Here is a 6,233-nt window from a genome sequence, read left to right on the forward strand (position 1 = left end):
GGGTCAAAGTGGAGGGCGGTAGGCAAAGTAGACAGGGCAGTGGTGACAAAATAGTCAGGACTCGTCTCCTTATGGGATTGTGGGTGGTTGGAGTGTTAAAGGAACGTGGTTGAGGGAAGATGAATGGATGCAGACGAATGAATGAATGAATGATGGCTTTAACCCAGAGTATGGGCTCTCGGTGTGCTTTGAGGTCTTCCCTGAAGGCCAAAACCCTTCCCAGGTCTACCTCAACCCCAGGGAGTTCAGAGATGGGTGGGGCTGCTGCGTCGCTAATGAAAGCTGCCCTACTTGGGGCCCCGCGTGGGGCGATGCTGTGGTCTTGTTCATAGCGCATCCGTATCCGTATCCGCATCCGCGCGCAGAGATGAAAGCCCCCGCCGCCCCTCCGCTGAGGCATCTGGCCCCGGGAGCTGCACGCATGGGGCCCAAGGGGAGGGCGGCCCAGAACCGGGCTGTGCTCCCCCTTCTTGAGTCTGTTACTCTTGGGCCGGGACTAAAGGGGGCTTAGGTTTCTGCACGTTTCATGTGGCGTCTTTCAAAATTGAAATCCACTTGAAGTGGTTTGGGTTTTTCTCCTCCCCGCCTGGTGTTTGCTGTAGCGAAATACCTTCAAACACAGGCAGCGCTGCTCCGCGCCTGTCCCTGAGCGTGTTCAGAGGAACCCGGGGACCCACATCAAGCCACCCTTTCCATCAGAGACGCCCCGGCTGGGGCTCCGCCTGCTGCGCGCTCTGGCAAAGGTTTTCTTTTACCCCCCCCTTTCCCCCTCCACCACTGGCTCACATGTGCTGCTTCTCTGGGAAAACAAACCACCCTTATTTCTCTGAAGGACTTATCTGGAGAATTTGGAAGGCCACAGCAGGGTCCCATATCCGGTCTGGACCCCCATTTTGCTCTTTGAGTCTGTGGGGAAGGCAGAGGGGAGGTGAAGGGGACCCTCATCCTTCACCCTGCTGTTCCTGCCTCCCCTGGTGCTGCTGGACAGCTTTTATTTTTCTGGGTCTTCCACTAAACTCCTTATTCCCCCATTTATAACATCTTTGAAAGAAAACATTTAGTCCTGTTGGCTAAAGAGGCAAGAAAGCTGGATCAGTGCCCCAAGTCAGCCCACAGGCACATGGTGCCCCGTTCCAGTACGTATGTTAGAGCAAGGTTTCCACTTGAGCCACGGAGATGTGTATTGATAGTCCTTTGTCAATATCCACAGTCTTTATCAATATCAACAGACCTGTCACGGGAGAGAAAATAACCAATCGAGGACCCATGGATATTATTTTAATATTTTAATTACCCAGGGCCTGTTGACTCAGCAGTACATCATTATCGAGGTCGGGGCAACTTGGGAGACTGGATAATTCAACGCAATCTCTCTGTTGCAGCTAAAGGAATTCCAGCCCAAAAGTTTTATGACTTAGCTGAGGAGGTCACGGGGCACTTGTTCTGCTGCCCTGAATGGCCTTATTTGTATTGTGAGATTTAAAGGTATTTGCGTACATTAGGAGACTTGGAAATTTTAACAGGACCGTATGGAGGTTACGGGCCCTTTGAGGTCTGCGTTCGCCTTTTCGTGAACGGAGAAGCAGGGATCTGGGTCTCTGCTGTGGTTCACGCTTCCAAGCTTTGGCGATGTCGTTTGTACCCAAATCAGAGGGGGCAGTGGCCTCCCAAGACATGCTGTTTGGCCCTCTCGGCAAATTACAGCAGGAACGGAGGTGTCCTTCCCAGCCGGTGCCTCAGTCCACACAGAGCCGGGCCAGTGGGGACGCTCTCCATCCTTCTCTTCCCTACAGTACCAGTGCATTTATTTCTTGAGGAGTGGCTGGGCCAGAAAGCCACTGCATCTAGATTTGAGATTGTACCGGAAGCAGCCGAGTCCTCCCTCAGGCGAGAATGGGCTAGGGCAAAACCTCTCCTTAGTGGCTTGTCTGCGAAATAGAAAACAGGAGTGATGGTGTCTTCCAGCCCCCTTGCTTTCAGATGGGGAAACTGAGACCCAGAGACTGGGATTGAGTATCTCAAGGTCTAACAGGCTCAGCACAGAGTCAGGACTCCCAGCTCTTGGCCTGTTCTTCTCCTCTGTGCCCTTGGCCACTTCTCTTAGCTGCAAGGCCTGCTGTGATGCTTGGGCTTCCAAGAAGTGTGTCTCACATGTCCCCCTGTTCACTCAAGCCAGGAAAGAGAAAAGCCCCTTGCAGCCCCCAGGCCAGCCCACCATAGGACTCATATACTGGGTGTCCTTCCCTAGTGGGTGCTTCTTTTTTTGGATGCTTCTTTTGCGGGCTGCCCTCTCTGGGGGCTGGCTGTGGAGGGAACATGCTTCTTAAGGGGTTCCTCCCTCCTTCCGTCCCAGCTGCTCCATGATCCCTAATTTCTGTGCCTGTCAGTTTATTTAGGCCCTTACCCTCCTCAGACCCACCCTTTTCAGTAAGGAGAGGGAGCTTTGAGACTTGTACATCTGCAAAGTGCAAGATGAAAGGACAGGATGGCAGGAAAGCCCAGAAACCCCTCAGAGCCGTGCTCTTTGTCTGAAAGGAACCAGTGCATTTATTTCTTGAGAAATGGTTGGACCAGGTTGGCCTCCAAGCCCAGGTTTCTCGATGCAGGATTTTACTGGAAGGAGGCAGGTCCCTGCAGACTCGGCGATGGGGCTCAGGTGGGACCTCTGTCTTACAGGCTCGCCTAGGAGACAGAAAGTAGGTCTGCGGAGGTCAGGTCGGAGTTCATTACTTCCCCACCCCCACCCCCCACCCCGCTCCCTTTTCTCAGTTTGCCATCCCTCCACCACCGCCCCTCCCCCCCCCGCTCCCTTTTCTCAGTTTGCCATCCCTCCACCCCCACCCTCCCGGGCTGATTTGCATGAGAGGAAGTCAGAGACACAGGGACAGCCCCGGGCCTTGAACTTGCAGGCCACAGAGAAGGAAGGTGGAGCCGAAACCAGAGCGATTACCACTCTGCTGTGGCCCCTGAACTTCACCGGGGTTTCAAAACGACCGTGTCTTCACCATGACCTTATTTCTGCACGAGGAACCGCAGGGTACCATTAATCACAACTTGTGTTGTAGATTAAAAAAAAAAAAAAAGTAGACTTGGTGACAAAACAGGGGCGTTGGCTCTTTTGGGATGGGGGCTGTGGTTAAGGTCCGTGCCGTATCCGCACCCCCATTTGCCAGGGAGAGGGACAGGTGGGCAGACTCTAGGCCAGGGTGACCCATCTTCACACCTGGCAGGCAGCTGGAGGACCGGCCATGGTGGAGCCAGGAGGAAGGTGTGTCCCTCCGGGCGTCCGGATCCAAGGGGCCGAAGTGTGCGGCCACCAGCAGCGGTCACTCCTGATCCGGGCACGTCGGCCGCTGCGTCTGATCCACTTTGCATTCTGCATACAGAACTATTTTCAGTTCTGTAAGGCGAACACTAAGACGTCTTGGGGTGAGCAGCGGTCTCAACAAGCATTTTGTGCTCAGCGAAGGTGACAGACCTTGGGGTTAAAGGTAATTAAAGCTGCCTTTTCCAGAGACTTGGGTAAGGAAAGGCCGAAAGAATGGAAACTAGCAAACGTCAATTAAATACCTGCTACGAGCAAGAATCAGCTCGGGGCTTTTACCTCCCCGAATTCTCACACTCTTAAGAGAGATCCTGAATATTATTCCCATTTATCAGGTAGAGAAATAGAGGCTCAAAAGGGTGAAGTGACTTGTCCAGGGTTGTACCGCTAGTAAGTGAAAGAGGAAGAACTCTAACCCGGAAAAATCTGACCATAAAGCTTGTGAGTGGGATTTTGTCTGCCCCCCCGGCCCCCTCCCTGGAGGGAGGCTGCCAGCACACTAGGGGTTTATTCCTCTGGATCGGAGCCCTTGTTTAAACGTGAGGCACAGACCGGGGGCGCTCCCTGTTGTATGGGCTCTTATGCAGCTTGATTTCTTTCAGGTGAGAATTTCGGCTATTTCTCCCAGTTATTTTCAGTTAGACCAGCAAGATGGCTCTTTTTTCCTTAATTTTTAAGCAGCCCCATGCCTGTTGCAGCAAATCTTTTGGCCTAGTTTTCCTGCAGAAATGTGGTTCCTAAGGGGAAACCAGGATAGTGATTGCTAACATGTATCGTGTTCCAGCATCGCAGAAATTGTTTACTGTGCAGTATCTGAATTCACTTTCACAATAATCCCACAAGGCCAGTGCCACTATTATTGTTCCCATTTGATACATGAAGAACTTGAGGGCTTAGCGAGGTGAGGCTGACTTGCCCCAAATCATGGAGCTAGGAGCAAAAGATTCAGGTTTCCTCCAAGCCCTTGTTTTCAAACTTCTGGGTCGAGAGAACCATCTTTTTCCTGCGATGGGGTGGATGCAGTTACCCGGAATTAAATTGCGTGAGCTGGACCCGATTTCTACCCAAGAAACTGAGAAGCACACGTCCACACCTCATGCTCATGGAGGGCGTGATGGATTCAGAAGGGCCCCCCTGGTGACCATTCTGGTTATTTTTGGATCTGTTGTTTGGATCAGAATAGACATAACGGTGTTAGGTGAGAGTTCAGAGACCCAGCTCCCCTGGCGAGGGCGTGCCTCGGTGGTGACAGCCCTGCTGGTGACTGAGGTGAGATCCAGCGTGTCTCATGAGCCAAGAAGCCAGGGGAAGGTCACACCCCACCCACCCTGTGCTCACAGGGACCTGAGGATGGGCAGGAAAAGTAGGACCCAGCCCAGCCCCATCCTCACCCCGCCTTCCAGACGCGGTCAAAAGACAATCTGTCGTTTAGGAATCTCCTTCCAGACCCTGTCCTCCTCTCCTCGTTACGAGCATCTTATACTACAGGGCCCTTGACCTGTGTGCTCTCCATAGGTCCTGACATAACAGCGTTGAGGGAGGTGTTGTGTTATCCTTTTCAGCCTCACAAAAGTTGAGTGGTTTGCCCAAGGCCCGGAGGTGGAAGTAAGCTGTGTCAGACTGCCTGGCTCATCACAGAGGCAGTGCCCCCCACCCCGTCCCTACACCAGCTGATTGGCCTCGAGCCCTCAGTGCCCTGGTCCACCTGCAAGTCATCACACTTGGCCCCAGAAGGACAAGCCCGCAGCAGCACATGAAGGAGCTTCCTTACAGCTCTCATGTGGGAATCCTCCCTAGGCGTTGACCTGCTCCCATTCTCCTCCGTTCCTCTAACACACACACGCACACACACATGCCTATACACACGCATGCCTATACACACGCATGCCTATACACACGCATGCCTATACACACACATATGCATACACACACACACAGTCTGCAAGTTCACGGTCTTCATGTACTTTCTTGCTTCCTTATTTTGGTCAGGGTGTTATGAACAGAAACAATGCAAGTCGTTTCCAGGCCGATGGATCTAACGTCTAACTGCCCACGCATACCCTCCAGTGCTCCACTTCCACGGCAGGCTTAGTAACCTGCCCCATTCCAGATGGTGGCTGCTTCATCAGTGTGGGTGTTTATGGGCAGAGCCTCTCTGACAATCCACAATGACCTGTAACTTGAACGAAATCAACCTTTGTTGCTTTAAGCTTCTGAGATTTGGGGGTGGGGGGTCTCTAGCCTATCCTGACTATACAGTTTATTACGTAGATAAGGGATTATTACTAGGAGTGATTCAGAGTCTATAGTGGAGACGGATGGGTAAATAATTACAATAACTCATTCATTCAACAGCCATTCATTTAGAGCCACCCTGTGCTCAGCTGTGCTCTCATCTGGGAATGTAGGAAGTCTTGTGGGAGCAAAGGGAAGAAGTAAGTCCCCCCTGTGACATCCTGTGAACATTTCTGTCTTCTCACTTTGATTGTATGAGCATCACTGGTTTACAAATCTCTCTCTAGCAAGGCAGGCAGCAGGGTCTTATTCAGTGCCATACCTGCCAAGCCCAACATGCTGCTTGTCACATAGTAGCTGCTCAGTTAATACTTATTGAATGACCTCATTTATAAATGAATCCACCCACCCCACTCCCCTTAATGGTCCCAAAGTGAGCCATTGAAGTTTCCAAATGTAACTCTTACGTAAGTAATAACAATGCAGCATCATAGATGAAGGGAAGATCTTCTTGATATCATGCATACGGCTCTTTCCAGAGAGACAACCCCAATCCAGTTGTTCCATGTGCTGCCTTGTTGCTTTTTCCCTGTTAGCTTCTGTCTGTCTGTCTGTCTGTCTGTCTGTCTCTCTCTCTCTCTCTCTCTCTCTCTCTCTCACTTCCATTATAGCC

At 51.8% G+C, this 6,233-nt stretch overlaps 1 long non-coding RNA gene across 1 annotated transcript in view; it reads right to left on the minus strand.

Moving 5' to 3' along the window:
* Positions 1-524: 524 nt before the first annotated feature.
* Positions 525-6,233, minus strand: part of LOC114485576 (uncharacterized) — an 11,481-nt gene continuing 5,772 nt past the window's right edge. The window contains exon 4 of the long non-coding RNA XR_003678985.1: positions 525-2,682. This is a non-coding gene — a long non-coding RNA (uncharacterized lncRNA). The remainder of the gene's footprint in view (positions 2,683-6,233) is intronic.

Source organism: Physeter macrocephalus, unplaced genomic scaffold (genome assembly GCF_002837175.3).
Source record: "Physeter macrocephalus isolate SW-GA unplaced genomic scaffold, ASM283717v5 random_1733, whole genome shotgun sequence".
NCBI lineage: Eukaryota > Metazoa > Chordata > Mammalia > Artiodactyla > Physeteridae > Physeter > Physeter macrocephalus.